The sequence below is a fragment of the Dendrobates tinctorius genome, unplaced genomic scaffold (genome assembly GCF_039654945.1).
Source record: "Dendrobates tinctorius isolate UK_male_01 unplaced genomic scaffold, ASM3965494v1 ptg000173l, whole genome shotgun sequence".
Lineage (NCBI taxonomy): Eukaryota > Metazoa > Chordata > Amphibia > Anura > Dendrobatidae > Dendrobates > Dendrobates tinctorius.
The window spans coordinates 6,612,797-6,630,499 of NW_027361840.1; the positions used below are offsets into that span (position 1 = coordinate 6,612,797).

A 17,703-nucleotide genomic window follows, 5' to 3' on the forward strand; every position below is an offset into this window, starting at 1 on the left:
CCCTATATACAGTACTGTACCCACAGGACCCCTATATACAGTGCTGTACCCACAGGACCCCTATATACAGTGCTGTACCCACAGGTCTCCTATATACAGTACTGTACACACAGGACCCCTATATACAGTGCTATACCCACATGACCCCTATATACAGTGCTGCACCCACAGGACCCCTATATACAGTGCTGTACACACAGGGCCCCTATATACAGTACTGTACACACAGGGCCCCTATATACAATACTGTACCCACAGGACCCCTATATACAGTACTGTACCCACAGGACCCCTATATACAGTGCTGTACCCACAGGACCCCTATATACAGTACTGTACACACAGGACCCTATATACAGTACTGTACACACAGGACCCTATATACAGTACTGTACACACAGGACCCTATATACAGTACTGTACACACAGGACCCCTATATACAGTACTGTACACACAGGACCCTATATACAGTACTGTACTCACAGGACCCCTATATACAGTACTGTACACACAGGACCCTATATACAGTACTGTACACACAGGACCCTATATACAGTACTGTACACACAGGACCCTATATACAGTACTGTACACACAGGACCCTATATACAGTACTGTACACACAGGACCCTATATACAGTACTGTACACACAGGACTCACCTTTGCTTCATCAGGTGTTCTGCAGGACTTTTACTTAAATGCTTCAAGTTGAAACAATTTATTATCTCAGACCATAAACAAGGAAGTTGTGGTGTCTCCCAGGGTGCACCGCTCACATTCCTCCCGGAGCGGCAGCCGGCCAGGCGGGGGCCAGGTGACTTGGCAGCCTGTCACTAAGACGTTTATAATGAAAGCTGTCAGTGTCACCCCCATCATCCTGAGCGGTTAGGATCAGTCGTGGCCTCTAATGACTGAGACCTGCGGGAGTCCCGGACAGACGCATATAAACACGGCACCGCGCCCGCCAAAACCGAAAACTCATCGGATTCAGAAACTCCAAATCACAAACCCCAATATTCACCACTGGCCACACCGGCTGCCACAGTCACCCAGCACAGCCCCGCGTCACAGCACAAAACACACACAGGAGCGTCTCACAACATTACACGATCAGCGAGAAGTGACTCGCCACTACAGAGACATTACACACAGAGTGATCTCACGGGTTTATTTCTGGTAATGTTGATGATTATGACTTACAGCCAATGAGAACCCAAAAGTCATTATCTCAGTACATTAGAATACTTTATAACTCCAGACAGGGTGAACCAAGCCTCTCTGCTGCCTGAGGCGAACAGCAAAATGACGCCCCCCCCCCGCACACAAGGTACATTCTCATACCTATCCTGTAACACTGAGGTGTCCAAACACAAGGATGTCAGCGCCATCACACGCACATACAAGAACAACACAGGGGTATCCAGAACAGGGGTCATTAATGGCAATGATAGGCCTCCCACAGGGCCGGACTGGGACAAAAACGCAGCCCTGCCACACAAACCCCACCAGCCCACAATCTATAACACTGCACCCCGATCAGTGACTTTTTGCTATACTTTGTCGTCCCCTCATCACTCTCTTTAAGGAATTATTTGAAGAGCCACATGTGAATGGCACCACAGTGCGTATGACTGACCACAGCTCCATTTACATGGTGCTCTTCAAAGCTACGTTTCCCAGGATCATGGGGGTCCCAGCGGTCTGATCCACAACAAACAGAAAGTCATCCCCTATCCCCTCATAATGCTCCATAATGGGCCCCATATAATGCTCCATACAGCATAATGGGCCCCATATATTACTTTGTACAGTATAATGGGCCGAATATATTACTTCATACAGAATAATGGTCCCCATATAATGCTCCATACAGCATAATGGGCCCCATATATTACTTCATACAGTATCATGGGCCCCATATAATGCTCCATACAGTATAATGGGCCCCATATATTACTTTGTACAGTATAATGGGCCCCATATAATGCTCCATACAGCATAATGGGCCCAATATATTACTTCATACAGTATAATGGGCCCCATATAATGCTCCATACAGTATAATGGGCCCCATATATTACTTCATACAGTATAATGGGCCCAATATATTACTTCATACAGTATTATGGGCCCCATATAATGCTCCATACAGTATAATGGGCCCCATATATTACTTTGTACCGTATAATGGGCCCCATATAATGCTCCATACAGCATAATGGGCCCAATATATTACTTCATACAGTATAATGGGCCCAATATATTACTTCATACAGTATAATGGGCCCCATATAATGCTCCATACAGCATAATGGGCCCCATATATTACTTCGTACAGTATAATGGGCCCCATATATTACTTCATCTATATATATATATAAACGCCTTATCGTGTCTGTCTGTAACCGAAATCGCGGGCCACAGATTGGTCGCGGCCGCCAGGCCCCCGCCAGGCCGCAACCAATCAGCAGCAGGCGCAGCCCTTAATCTGTAAAAAAGAGAATTAAAATTAAAAAAGTTATTCTCACCTTCCGACGGCCTCCTGTCTTCTTTCCACGCGCCCGGCCTTGCGTTCCCAGGAATGCTTTGCGGCTTAGACCGCTGATGATGTCACTCTCGCGAGAGCGAGAAAGAAGACGGACGTCATCAGCAGTCTAAGCCACAAAGCATTCCTGGGAACGCGAGGCCGGGCGCGTGGAAAGAAGACAGGAGGCCGTCGGAAGGTGAGAATAACTTTTTTTATTTTTTAATATTATTTTTGTACAGGGCCGCAGCAGTGATTGGTCGCGGCTACACGGAAAGGGGGGTGAGGGGACCATGCATACCAGGAAAGGGGGGTGAGGGGACCATGCATACCAGGAAAGGGGGTTGAGGGGACCATGCATACCAGGAAAGGGGGGTGAGGGGACCATGCATACCAGGATAAGGGGGTGAGGGGACCATGCATACCAGGATTGGGGGGTGAGGGGACCATGCATACCAGGATTGGGGGGTGAGGGGACCATGCATACCAGGATTGGGGGTTGAGGGGACCATGCATACCAAGAAAGGGGGGTGAGGGGACCATGCATACCAAGAAAGGGGGGTGAGGGGACCATGCATACCAGGAAAGGGGGGTGAGGGGACCATGCATACCAGGATTGGGGGTGAGGGGACCATGCATACCAGGACTGGTGGGTGAGGGACCATGCATACCCCAAAGGGGGGTAAGAGGACCATGCATTCCAGGATTGGGGGGTGAGGGGACCATGCATATCAGGAAAGGGGGGTGAGGGGACCATGCATACCAGGAAAGGGGGGTGAGGGGACCATGTATACCAGGAAAGGGGGGTGAGGGGACCATGCATACCAGGATAGGGGGTGAGGGGACTATGCATACCAGGAAAGGGGGGTGAGGATACCATGCATACCAGGATAGGGGGGTGAGGGGACCATGCATACCAGGATTGGGGGGGTGAAAGGACCATGCATGCCAGGACTTGGGGGTGAATGGACCATGCATACCCCAAAAGGAGGGTAAGAGGACTATGCATACCAGGATTGGGGGGTGAGGGGACCATGCATACCCCAAAAGGAGGGTAAGAGGATTATGCATAACAGGATTGGGGGGTGAGGGGACCATGCATATCAGGAAAGGGGGGTGAGGGGACCATGCATACCAGGATTGGGGGGTGAGGGGACCATACATACCAGGAAAGGGGGGTGACGGTGAGCATACATACCAGGATTGGGGTGTGAGAGGACCATGCATACCAAGAAAGGGGGGTGAGGGGACCATGCATACAAGGATAGGGTGGTGAGGGGACCATGCATACCAGGATAGGGATTTGAGGGGTAGCATGCATATCAAGATTGGGGGTGAGAGAACCATACATATCAGGATTGGGGGGTGCATTATTGCATTATTATTAAATCGTCAAAAATAAACTGCATATATATTCTAGAATACCCGATGCATTAGAATCGGGCCACCATCTTGTACAGTATAATGGGCCCAATATATTACTTCATACAGTATAATGGGCCCCATATATTACTTCATACAGAATAATAGGCACCATATATTACTTCATACAGAATAATGGGCCCCATATATTACTTCATACAGAATAATAGGCCCCATATATTACTTCATACAGAATAATAGGCCCCATATATTACTTCATACAGAATAATAGGCCCCATATATTACTTCATACAGCATAATGGCCCCCATATATTACTTCATACAGCATAATGGCCCCCATATATTACTTCATACAGCATAATGGCCCCCATATATTACTTCATACAGAATAATAGGCACCATATATTACTTCATACAGAATAATAGGCACCATATATTACTTCATACAGAATAATAGGCCCCATATATTACTTCATACAGAATAATAGGCACACGCGACTCTGCGCCGTACACCTCGTACACATGCGGCTCCACTCCGTACACCTCGCACACACTCTGCTCCGCTCCGTACATACACACGGCTCTGCTCCTTACACCTCGCACACACACACAGCTCCGCACACCCCACACACTCGCGGCTCTGCTCCGTGCACCTCCCACACACGCGGCTCCTCTCCGTACACCTCTTACACACACGGCTCCGCTCCGTACACCTCACACACTCGCGGCTCCGCTCCATACACCTTGTACACACACACAGACGGCTCCACGCCGTGTACACACACAGCTCCACTGCGTACACATCTCTGCTCCGTACATCTCACACACTCGCGGCTCTGCTACATACACCCTGTAAACCACCCTGACCTCACAAATAAACTTCCCTCATCCAGGACGATGACAGCCAGCACAGACAGCAGAGTCCTGCATAAAACAAGGGCTGATGCGCACGGGACCTGTGATGAGGTCATAGGAGGGGAGTAGTCAGGGGTCACATGATCGGGGGCCCTGACTCCTTCCCTCCTGTGATCTCATCAATTACAGCCTCTTGCATGACCGCAGCACCAGCGTGCAGAGGATAAATTGTAGGTGCTGCAGGTAGAGGAGCGCATAATGCCGCCCCCTACTGCCTGCTGCTTCAGCACCTGGCTCAACTTGCCTCATTATAGCTGCGGCCCTGACACCAGCTTGAAAAATGATTGTAAAATCTGAAATGTTGCCCTACTGAAATATATGTTCAGTAAATGCCCTCAATACTTGGTCGGGATCCTTCTGCATCAATTACTGCATCAATGCGGCGTGGCATGGAGGCGATCAGCCTGTGGCACTGCTGAGGGGTTATGGAAGCCCAGGTTGCTTTGATAGCAGCCTTCAGCACGTCTGCATTGTTGGGTCTGGTGTCTCTCATCTTCCTCTTGACAATACTCCATAGATTCTCTATGGGGTTAAGGTCAGGCGAGTTTGCTGCCATTCAATCCCAGTGATACTGTTGTGTGTACACCAGGTGTCGGTACTTTTGGCCGTGTGGACAGGGGCCAAGTCCTGCTGGAGAATGACATTTCCATCTCCATAAAGCTTGTCAGCAGAGGGAAGCATGAAGAGCTCTAACATGTCCTGGTAGACGGCTGCGCTGACGTTGGTCTTGATAAAACACAGTGGACCTACACCAGCAGATGACATGGCTCCTCAAACCATCACTGATGGTGGAGACTTCACACCAGACCTCCAGCAGCTTGGATTGTGGCCTCTCCACTCTTCCTCCAGACTCAGGGACCACTGACAACAGTCCGGTTCTTCTTCTCCTTGGCCCAGGTAAGACGCTTCTGGCGTTGTCTATTGGTCATGAGTGAGTGACCCAAGGAATGTGACACATGTAGCCCATGTCCTGGATTTATTATCTAAGACCATAAACAAGGAAGTTGTGGTGTCTCGCAGGGTGCACCGCTCACATTCCTCCTGGAGCGGAGGCGGCGGCCCCGGCCAATGACTGCAGCCTAGTGGTATACCACGGTGAGCCCCCTAGGGCTACAGTTTCTAGTGAGAACTCACATGGTGACTCCCATGACTGACCACACCACCTTTGTGAGAAGGACATTAACTTTAACCCTTAATGACCGCCGATATATGCCTTTTTAACGGCGCTGAGAAATATGGGTATAGCGCCCCCCAGCGTTGGAAAATCTCCGCGGTCTGGGCTCCTGGGGGTAGCTGAGACCCTAGAGAACATGATTTGGGTCGCTTTTTTACCCTCCCCAATCTTGCGATCACAACTTTTCACCGAATAACAGTGATCGCAAAAAAAAAAATAAACAAAAGTCCAATTTCCCATTAATTTCTCTCTCTTCTGATATGATCTAGCATACCAGAGGAGAGAGAAATGGGTCCCCCGAGCCCCCCGGTACCTCCACCATCCCCGCGTCCCCACTTCTTGTTCCTGGAAGAAAATGGTGGGCACATGCGCTGTGCGCTCACCGAGATCTGCCGGAACCCGGCAACAATAGGAGACTTTTTCTATTGGTTCATCTTGATCACTGAGAGAAACCTATCACAGTGACCAAAAAAAAAAATAGTAAATCAAACCCCCCTTATCACCCCCTTCGGGAAAAATAATAAAATAAGTCATAGCAAAGAAACTTTACCACTGACATGAAATACAATACTAAGGGAAAAAAAATCTCAGGACCAGCGGGATCCGATGAAGCTCCAGAGCGATAACCTCATAAAGGGACAGTGGTGAGAATTGTAAAAATTGGCCGGGTCACTAAGGGGTTAAATAGCGAAAGACTTTCTAGGTTCTTCTAAACTTATTGTTATTCTTTCTACAGTTGATTTGCATAATTACTAACACTAAATAGCATTACATCAGTCACTGACTGATCTCAGGTCATTGCAGCCAGACACCTGTGTTACATATTCATGTTGCGCTTCCTTGTGGTAGAAAGCGATATTACACAAACCACATGTTCTAAATTGTAGAAAAAAAAGTGTAAAAAATGAATGATATACAATGTAAGTTGTGACATATTAGAAAGGACATGGCAAGCCCTGCTTGATCACAGTCTGTTCTGAGCTGGAGCACTAAAGACACAGTGTATGGCTGTGTGCACACGTACGGAATTCCCGCGGATTTTGTGCTTTTTCGCCGTGAAAACGCTGCAAAAATACATAAAATAAGCAACCTATTGAATTCCATGGCATTCCGCACATGCTGTGCTAATGCTGCATATTTTTCCGCAGCGGAATCGCATCGCAGAAAAATACGCAGCATGCTCATTCTTTGTGCGGAATTGCGGGGATTCCGCACACATATGCATTGATACGCTTAATTTCCGCATGTGGCTGTGCCCTCCATGCACAAAGTAAGCGGAAAATGTGCAGATGGTACCCAGGGTCCGGAGCAGAGGAGATTCTCCTCCGGGCTCTGGGCACCATATCAATGTTAAAAAAGAATTAAAATAAAAATATATATATATATATTCTCACCTTCCGACGTCCCCCGCAGCGTCCCCAGGCCTCATCGATGCTCCCGACGACTCCTGTTCCCAGCGATGCCTTGCGACAATGACCTTTGATGACGTAGCGGTCTCGCGAGATGCTGGGAACAGGAGTTGTCGGGAGCATCGCGAGGATCAGGAACGCTGCGCGGGATGTCAGAAGGTGAGAATAACACGATTTTTTATTTTTTTAATTATTTTTAACATTAGATCTTTTTACTATTGATGCCGCACAGGCCGCCTCAGTTGTAAAAAGTTGGTCACACTCGTCAAACACTATGTACGACGCGTGTGACCAACCTGTCAATCAATTCTCCAAGCGATGCTCCAGATCACTTGGAAAACGCTATTTTTTTTGCGGGAAACACGTGGGAATCACACATGTGGATTTCTTGCGTATTTCCTGCGGCAGGGAGTTGTGGAATTGCCACGGAAATTTCCGCAGGAATTTCGGACGTGTGCACATAGCCTGCAGGGTCCACCTCCCACAATGCACTGCGGTAATGCAGCCGCCGCGGTCCAGCCATCATCCGGAGAGCTAACAGGAAAGCAGCAGAACACCGGAGGACGGTGACCTCGTGCCGTGCTTGGCATTAGACGCGAGCTCCATTGTTTGCTCCTCGTTCTGTCTTTAGTAATTCACTTGGGAACTCTCCGCCGTTCTCACCGTTCCTGAACATTTCCGCCATCACTCGTACGTCCAGATTAGATCAGTAATTGGAGAGGACGTCGTCAGAGTTGATATTTGAGGCTTCAGTGAAAACTCATTTACTGGAGGGCGAAGGAGACGCTTTCATGTGGATGATGGCGATGATCTGGACGAGGCCAATTAACGACGATACAAGGAATTAACATAATTACTAATCTGTATCTGGGAGATACGGACGAGTAATGGAAGGATTAGTCATGCAGAAAGACGCTCTCCCAATATCTGTGACCGTTCCCTGAGATCTGCTGATATTCAGGACACGTACAGCCACACACAGACACCCGTATATCATGACATTTAGATATTGGCGTGCACTCTATGCTTCACTAACGGAGGTGCCAATTATGGGGGCTGGTGAGATCCCTCTTAGATCATCTATATCTATAAAATTGAATGTGTGTGTGTCTCCAACCAATCAGTAAGTATCTTTCATTTCACCAGCGCTGTTTAAAAGAAGCTGAGCTGTGATTGGTTACTACGAGGAACAGTTTTCCCACTCCACAACACCTCCACAGACACTGACATGGTGGGAGAAATCTAGCATCCCCGGGAACATAAGCTCCCAGCCATTGTCTGCCCCCCCCAGAAAGGTCACAAAGGAGGAAGAAAAAGACCGGGTTTTTCAATGTATCCGCGCTGACCACGCAAGGACAGAAACATTCTTGAAAGCTTTATTGTGCCGACACCTTTCATGGCAGATCTGCCACTTCCTCAGGGCCAAAGAATTACCACTGGTTTCTTTTGCATTCTGCAAAGGGCTGTGACTGTTCACAACCTGTAAAGTTGAGTGCACTAACTGTGTATTGTCACCCAAAATATCACTTTTATCACCCCATGTGTGCTCTCTTTCCTTAACCCCTGAGAGGAGCAGAGAACACATGACAGAAATTAATCCCCCCCCCCTGCCCATATCCCCATCACACATCCTCCATCCCAGAGGCACATCTTCCCTCTTAAAGGGATCATTGGTATTGAAGTCACAGCAAATCCACTCAGCGCTCTGATTCTGACCCCAGGCTGACGGGATGATGTGGGATATTAGGGGTAGTAGTCCGGTGGCTCTGGCTGACGGGATGATGTGGGATATTAGGGGTAGTAGTCCGGTGGCTCTGGCTGATGGGATGATGTGGGATATTAGGGGTAGTAGTCCGGTGGCTCTGGCTGATGGGATGATGTGGGATATTAGTGGTAGTAGTCCGGTGGCTCTGGCTGATGGGATGATGTGGGATATTAGTGGTAGTAGTCCGGTGGCTCTGACTGACGGGATGATGTGGGATATTAGGGGTAGTAGTCCGGTAGCTCTGGCTGACGGGATGATGTGGGATATTAGGGGTAGTAGTCCGGTAGCTCTGGCTGACGGGATGTGGGATATTAGTGGTAGTAGTCCGGTAGCTCTGGCTGACGGGATGTGGGATATTAGTGGTAGTAGTCCGGTAGCTCTGGCTGACGGGATGATGTGGGATATTAGGGGTAGTAGTCCGGTGGCTCTGGCTGATGGGATGATGTGGGATATTAGGGGTAGTAGTCCGGTGGCTCTGGCTGACGGGATGATGTGGGATATTAGGGGTAGTAGTCTGGTGGCTCTGGCTGATGGGATGATGTGGGATATTAGGGGTAGTAGTCCGGTGGCTCTGGCTGACGGGATGATGTGGGATATTAGGGGTAGTAGTCCGGTAGCTCTGGCTGACGGGATGTGGGATATTAGTGGTAGTAGTCCGGTAGCTCTGGCTGACGGGATGATGTGGGATATTAGGGGTAGTAGTCCGGTGGCTCTGGCTGATGGGATGATGTGGGATATTAGGGGTAGTAGTCCGGTGGCTCTGGCTGACGGGATGATGTGGGATATTAGGGGTAGTAGTCCGGTAGCTCTGGCTGACGGGATGATGTGGGATATTAGGGGTAGTAGTCCGGTGGCTCTGGCTGACGGGATGATGTGGGATATTAGGGGTAGTAGTCCGGTAGCTCTGGCTGACGGGATGATGTGGGATATTAGGGGTAGTAGTCCGGTGGCTCTGGCTGATGGGATGATGTGGGATATTAGGGGTAGTAGTCCGGTGGCTCTGACTGATGGGATGATGTGGGATATTAGGGGTAGTAGTCCGGTGGCTCTGGCTGACGGGATGATGTGGAATATTAGGGGTAGTAGTCCGGTAGCTCTGGCTGACGGGATGATGTGGGATATTAGGGGTAGTAGTCCGGTAGCTCTGGCTGACGGGATGATGTGGGATATTAGGGGTAGTAGTCCGGTGGCTCTGGCTGACGGGATGATGTGGGATATTAGGGGTAGTAGTCCGGTAGCTCTGGCTGACGGGATGATGTGGGATATTAGGGGTAGTAGTCCGGTGGCTATGGCTGACGGGATGATGTGGGATATGTTATGAATGGGTCACCGAGGAGGAAAAAACCTAAACATGCTAAGCCCAGAAAAACCAGAGAGGTTGGTAACTATGCAGATTGCAGATCCCTGATCCTACTACACAACTAGCAGCAGCCGTGGAGCGTGCCTACGATGAACCTATATGCCTCATCACGGCCGGAGGACTAAATAAGCCTAAAGCAAGAAAAGGGAAAACTAACTGCCCCAGAGCAGACCCCAAAGGAATAGACAGCCCCCACACATGTATTGACGGTGAAACAAGATGAAAACACAAACACAGGTAGGAGAATAGGCTGAGCAAACGATGGGGCCCAGACTAACTCAGACTAACTAGAAAGGAGAGGAACCTGCCAAAAACCCTACAAAATCTGCAATCTGCCCAAAACCCTACTGTCATGGTCACTGTGTGTCTGGGCGCAGGTGTTACCGCAAGGCGAACCCATAACACATGTGACCCTGGATACACCGCCTCCAGTGGGGCGAATTTAAATAATAAAACGTGCAGATGGATACACCGCCTCCACCTGGCGAATTTAGGTATTACACGTTAATAAACATTCTGGAAACCCAGCCTCCAGTACGGCGAATTTAAATAATAAGGGGGACCTGGGAAACATTAACAGTGGTGGGCCCTGCGATAGGGAAAAGGGAATTGGAGACCTCCTGAGCTCCCCTGAGCCAGTGTCCCTGCACTCCTAACGTTCCCTATGCCGGTTCCGCACCGGGCGCCGCACGCGTACCTCAACGCCCTAGCTCGCCCTGACCCTAAACCCTCACTAGGGAATAGGTCGGTGCAGAAACTAATCCCACCACTGCACTAATAACACACATGAGGGAAAGAGACAATACAGGGGGACACCACTTAGCTTTATGCTCTGTGCTTATGCTCCTGCAACAGAGCCCTCCACCTGCGTGCGTCTTCTCCTCCACCCGGATCCATCACCATAACAGGATCCTGCACCATAGTGCTGCCTAGGAGCAGAGTCCACCACCAGTTGCTGCTGCTTAGTAACAGAGTCCCAAGGATGAGTTCAGCTTCTGCCACGAAGTCAAGCATGCTTGAGTCCAGCTCAGCAGCCAAGTACCACATGGTGAGTGCCACTCTCCATAGTAGCCACTCCACCAGTCCATGCAGACACTTCCCGCTGACACCATCACTGCGACCCCACCACGCCATGCCAGCCCTTCGTCCAGACACCATAGCTGACACACGTCCCCCCTGGCTAAGCTGCGCAGGACTCCTCCTCAGCTCCCTCCTTCCACCAGGCTCTCACAAACTCAGAATAAATGAATCAGTATCACCAGCAGTGATTGCACACCCTGAGACTCCTTTATAGAGCCCCACATCTGATTCCTAATTACGTGCCCATTAAACTGAAACCTAAGGTGCGATACCACTAACCACCACCGGGGACAGTCAAGTCACCTTGGCAACTTGCCAAAAGGAAAAAAAAGTTCACACAGTGCTTTTAAAACTGTCAGATCACTTCAGATCATGACACCTACAAAATAATGTCCAACACTTCTGATAACAAAATTAACCCTGAAGTCACTAGACTTCTCCCACTATATCATCACTCTGAAATATTTTGAGACAGAGCAAAAAGAGGCCAATCTAATAAGGGACAAAAAGCAAATTGGCAAATACAGATAAATAAGAGTGGAAATTCAGCACAGCCCCAGCCGGGGCTGGCTGACCCCACTAAAAACTGAATAGACCAACAAAATCAAGTGTGAACATTAGCAGAAAAACTTAGCTTTAGCTGACTGGAACAGAGCTGAAAACCAAGAGCTGACAAGCCAGAAGGAATCACCAGCAACTGAATAGGACGTCAGCTGTCTTAAATCCAATCTGAGACTCCTGAGATCCAATCGTCATCCTCATTCTCAGGTGGCAGATCTCCACCGATCAAATCAGCCTCACTACCTCCTGTTACCACCTGAGGGAGTCTGGAAGGAGAACTCACAACTGGTGAACCAGAGAATGAACTCACAACAGTACACCCCCCTTGAGGAGGGGTCACCGAACCCTCATCCATGCCACCAGGCCGATCAGGATGGGCCCGGTGAAAAGCACGAACAAATCTATTAGCATGAATATCGGAGGCAGAGACCCAAGAATTATCCTCCTGACCATAACCCTTACAGTTGACCAAATACTGGAGTCTCCGTCTAACCAAACGAGAATCCAATATTTTCTCTACCTCATTCCACATTGCCTTCAACCATCACAGGGTCAGGAGGTGCTGCCATAGGAACCACTGGCTCAACAAATCTCTTCAACAGAGATTTGTGAAATACGTTATGGATCTTGAACGTAACTGGAAGAGCCAATCGAAACGAAACAGGATTAAGAATTTCCAAAATCTTATAAGGACTAATAAATCTTGGCTTAAATTTAGGAGATGCAACCTTCATAGGAATATTCTTAGACGACAACCAAACCATATCACCCACTTTAAACCGGGGACCAATGGTCCTATGCCGGTTGGAAAATCGCTGGGCCTTTTCCTGAGAGAGTGACAACTTATCCACCACTTGGTCCCATATCTGCTGCATTCTCTTAACCACAGTGTCCACACCTGGGCAGGACGAAGATTCCACTTGCCCTGAAGAGAATCGAGGATGAAACCCAAAATTACAGAAAAAGGGTGACATCAAAGTGGCAGAACTAGCTCTATTGTTCAGTGTGAATTCGGCCAAGGGCAAAAATGAAACCCAGTCATCCTGATCAGCAGATATAAAACATCTCAAATAAGACTCCAAGGTCTGGTTTGTTCTCTCAGTCTGTCCATTGGTCTGGGGATGAAACGTGGAGGAGAAGGATAACTGAATTCCCAGATTGGAACAAAAGGCTTTCCAGAATCTGGAAACAAACTGGACTCCTCTGTCGGACACAATGTTCTCAGGAATCCTGTGTAACCGAACCACCTGTTGTAGAAACAAGGGCACCAACTCAGCGGAAGATGGCAACTTTGGGAGTGGTACAAGATGGACCATCTTCGAAAATCTATCACAAATCACCCAGATGACAGTCATTCTCTGAGAGACAGGAAGATCAGAAATAAAATCCATTGAGATATGGGTCCATGGCCTCTTGGGCACCGGCAAGGGCATCAGCAACCCACTAGAACGAGAACAGGGTTTAGACCGAGAGCAAGTCCCACAGGACTGTACAAATTTCTTGACGTCACGAGATAAGGCAGGCCACCAAAAGGGCCGACTCACCAAATCTCTGGTACCAAAAATACCTGGATGACCAGCCAATGCGGAGCAATGAATTTCAGACATCACTCTCTTTCTCCACTGGTCAGGAACATACAATTTTCCCATAGGGCAATGCTCAGGTTTATCCTCCTGAAATTCCGCTAGGGCGCGTCTCAAATCGGGCGAAATGGAAGAAAGAACTACCCCCTCACCTATGATGGTAGTAGGCTCGGTCACACTAAGAGAATCGGCAAAGAAACTCCTAGAAAGGGTGTCTGCCTTAACATTCTTAGTGCCCGGAAGAAAAGAGACCACAAAATTAAAACACTTGAAAAACAAGGCCCATCTAGCCTGTCAAGGATTCAAGCATTTGGCCGACTCCAGATAAATCAAATTCTTGTGATCGGTGAGGACCACAACTTGATGTCTAGCTCTCTCCAACCAATGTCTCCACTCCTCAAATGCCCACTTCATGGCCAACAATTCCCGATTCCCCACATCATAGTTGCGTTCAGATGGGGAGAACTTTCGAGAAAAGAAGGCACAGGGATTCATCTTAGAAGTCACAGGGTCTTATTGGGACAAAACAGCTCCTGCACCAATCTCAGAGGCATCTACCCCCACCTGAAATGGAAGTGAGGCATCAGGTTGCCGTAAAACCGGAGCTGAAGTAAATCTCCGCTTAAGCTCCTGAAATGCTGAGACAGCCTCAGGAGACCAATTCAGCACATCAGCGCCCTTCTTGTTCAGATCAGTCTGTGGTTTGACAATACCAGAAAAATTAGCTATAAATTTACGATAGAAATTAGCAAAACCCAAAAACTTCTGGAGGGCCTTCAAAGAAGTGGGCTGAACCCAATCATAAATGGCCTGTACCTTGGCCGGGTCCATTTCAATAGTCGATGGAGATAAGTTAAATCCCAAAAATGAAATCCTCTGTACACCAAAGAGGCATTTCGATCCCTTAACAAACAGGGAATTCTCCCTCAAAATCCGGAACACAGTCCGGACATGTTCCACATGAGAATCCCAATCACTAGAAAAGATCAAAATATCATCCAGATAGATGATCAAAAACTTATCTACAAAGTCACGGAAAATATCATTCATAAAGGACTGGAAGACAGAAGGGGCATTAGTGAGCCCAAAAGGCATCACCAGGTACTCAAAATGTCCCTCCGGAGTTTTAAACGCCGTCTTCCATTCATCCCCGTGCTTGATGCGAATAAGATTATTCGCCCCCCTGAGGTCAAGCTTAGTAAACCAGGAGGCACTCTGGTTACATTGTGATACATTGTGGTAGATGGATGGTCAGCTCCGGGGTCAGGGATGATGTGAGTAGTGATACATTGTGGTAGATGGATGGTCAGCTCCGGGGTCAGGGATGATGGGAGTAGTGATACATTATTGTACATGGATGGTCAGCTCCGGGGTCAGGGATGATGGGAGTAGTGATACATTGTTGTACATGGATGGTCAGCTCCGGGGTCAGGGATGATGGGAGTAGTGATACATTGTGGTAGATGGATGGTCGGCTCCGGGGTCAGGGATGATGGGAGTGGTGATACATTGTGGTAGATGGATGGTCAGCTCCGGGGTCAGGGATGATGGGAGTAGTGATACATTGTGGTAGATGGATGGTCGGCTCCGGGGTCAGGGATGATGGGAGTGGTGATACATTGTGGTAGATGGATGGTCAGCTCCGGGGTCAGGGATGATGGGAGTGGTGATACATTGTGGTAGATGGATTGTCAGCTCCGGGGTCAGGGATGATGGGAGTGGTGATACATTGTGGTAGATGGATGGTCAGCTCCGGGGTCAGGGATGATGGGAGTGGTGATACATTGTGGTAGATGGATTGTCAGCTCCGGGGTAAGGGATGATGGGAGTGGTGATACATTGTGGTAGATGGATGGTCAGCTCCGGGGTCAGGGATGATTGGAGTGGTGATACATTGTGGTAGATGGATGGCCAGCTCCGGGGTCAGGGATGATGGGAGTGGTGATACATTGTGGTAGATGGATTGTCAGCTCCGGGGTCAGGGATGATGGGAGTGGTGATACATTGTGGTAGATGGATTGTCAGCTCCGGGGTCAGGGATGATGGGAGTGGTGATACATTGTGGTAGATGGATGGTCAGCTCCGGGGTCAGGGATGATGGGAGTGGTGATACATTGTGGTAGATGGATTGTCAGCTCCGGGGTCAGGGATGATGGGAGTGGTGATACATTGTGGTAGATGGATTGTCAGCTCCGGGGTCAGGGATGATGGGAGTGGTGATACATTGTGGTAGATGGATGGTCAGCTCCGGGGTCAGGGATGATGGGAGCGGTGATACATTGTGGTAGATGGATGGTCAGCTCCGGGGTCAGGGATGATGGGAGTAGTGATACATTGTTGTACATGGATGGTCAGCTCCGGGGTCAGGGATGATGGGAGCGGTGATACATTGTGGTAGGTGGATGGTCGGCTCCGGGGTCAGGGATGATGGGAGCGGTGATACATTGTGGTAGGTGGATGGTCAGCACCGGGGTCAGGGATGATGGGAGTGGTGATACATTGTGGTAGATGGATGGTCGGCTCCGGGATGATGGGAGCGTTGATACATTGTGGTAGGTGGATGGTCAGCACCGGGGTCAGGGATGATGGGAGCAGTGATACATTGTGGTAGATGGATGGTCAGCTCCGGGGTCAGGGATGATGGGAGCGGTGATACATTGTGGTAGATGGATGGTCAGCTCCGGGGTCAGGGATGATGGGAGTAGTGATACATTGTTGTACATGGATGGTCAGCTCCGGGGTCAGGGATGATATGAGTAGTGATACATTGTGGTAGATGGATGGTCGGCTCCGGGGTCAGGGATGATGGGAGTGGTGATACATTGTGGTAGATGGATGTTCAGCTCCGGGGTCAGGGATGATGGGAGTAGTGATACATTGTGGTAGATGGATGGTCGGCTCCGGGGTCAGGGATGATGGGGGTAGTGATACATTGTGGTAGATGGATGGTCAGCTCCGGGGTCAGGGATGATGGGAGTAGTGATACATTGTGGTAGATGGATGGTCAGCTCCGGGGTCAGGGATGATGGGAGTGGTGATACATTGTGGTAGATGGATGGACAGCTCCGGGGTCAGGGATGATGGGAGTAGTGATACATTGTGGTAGATGGATGGTCAGCTCCGGGGTCAGGGATGATGGGAGTGGTGATACATTGTGGTAGATGGATGGTCAGCTCCGGGGTCAGGGATGATGGGAGTGGTGATACATTGTGGTAGATGGATGGACAGCTCCGGGGTCAGGGATGATGGGAGTAGTGATACATTGTGGTAGATGGATGGTCAGCTCCGGGGTCAGGGATGATGGGAGTAGTGATACATTGTGGTAGATGGATGGTCAGCTCCGGGGTCAGGGATGATGGGAGTGGTGATACATTGTGGTAGATGGATGGTCAGCTCCGGGGTCAGGGATGATGTGAGTAGTGATACATTGTGGTAGATGGATGGTCAGCTCCGGGGTCAGGGATGATGGGAGTGGTGATACATTGTGGTAGATGGATGGTCAGCTCCGGGGTCAGGGATGATGGGAGCGGTGATACATTGTGGTAGATGGATGGACAGCTCCGGGGTCAGGGATGATGGGAGTGGTGATACATTGTGGTAGATGGATGGACAGCTCCGGGGTCAGGGATGATGGGAGTGGTGATACATTGTGGTAGATGGATGGTCAGCTCCGTGGTCAGGGATGATGGGAGTAGTGATACATTGTGGTAGATGGATGGTCAGCTCCGGGGTCAGGGATGATGGGAGTGGTGATACATTGTGGTAGGTGGATGGTCAGCTCCGGGGTCAGGGATGATGGGAGTGGTGATACATTGTGGTAGATGGATGGTCAGCTCCGGGGTCAGGGATGATGGGAGTGGTGATACATTGTGGTAGATGGATGGTCAGCTCCGGGGTCAGGGATGATGGGAGTGGTGATACATTGTGGTAGATGGATGGACAGCTCC

The 17,703-nt window shown here is 49.3% G+C and overlaps 1 protein-coding gene across 4 annotated transcripts in view; it reads right to left on the bottom strand.

Moving 5' to 3' along the window:
• ALS2CL (ALS2 C-terminal like) overlaps positions 1 to 17,703 on the bottom strand; it is a 179,088-nt gene that overhangs the window by 142,964 nt on the left and 18,421 nt on the right. Inside the window, exon 1 of one of the 4 annotated variants that reach the window (XM_073551144.1) lies at positions 4,777 to 4,899. The exons of 2 other annotated variants lie outside the window; for them this stretch is intronic. The gene's annotated coding sequence lies outside the window, so the exon portion shown is untranslated. Of the gene's footprint in view, positions 1 to 662; positions 798 to 4,776; positions 4,900 to 17,703 lie in introns of those variants that run through there. One more of the 4 variants, XM_073551142.1, reaches the window with a different exon arrangement.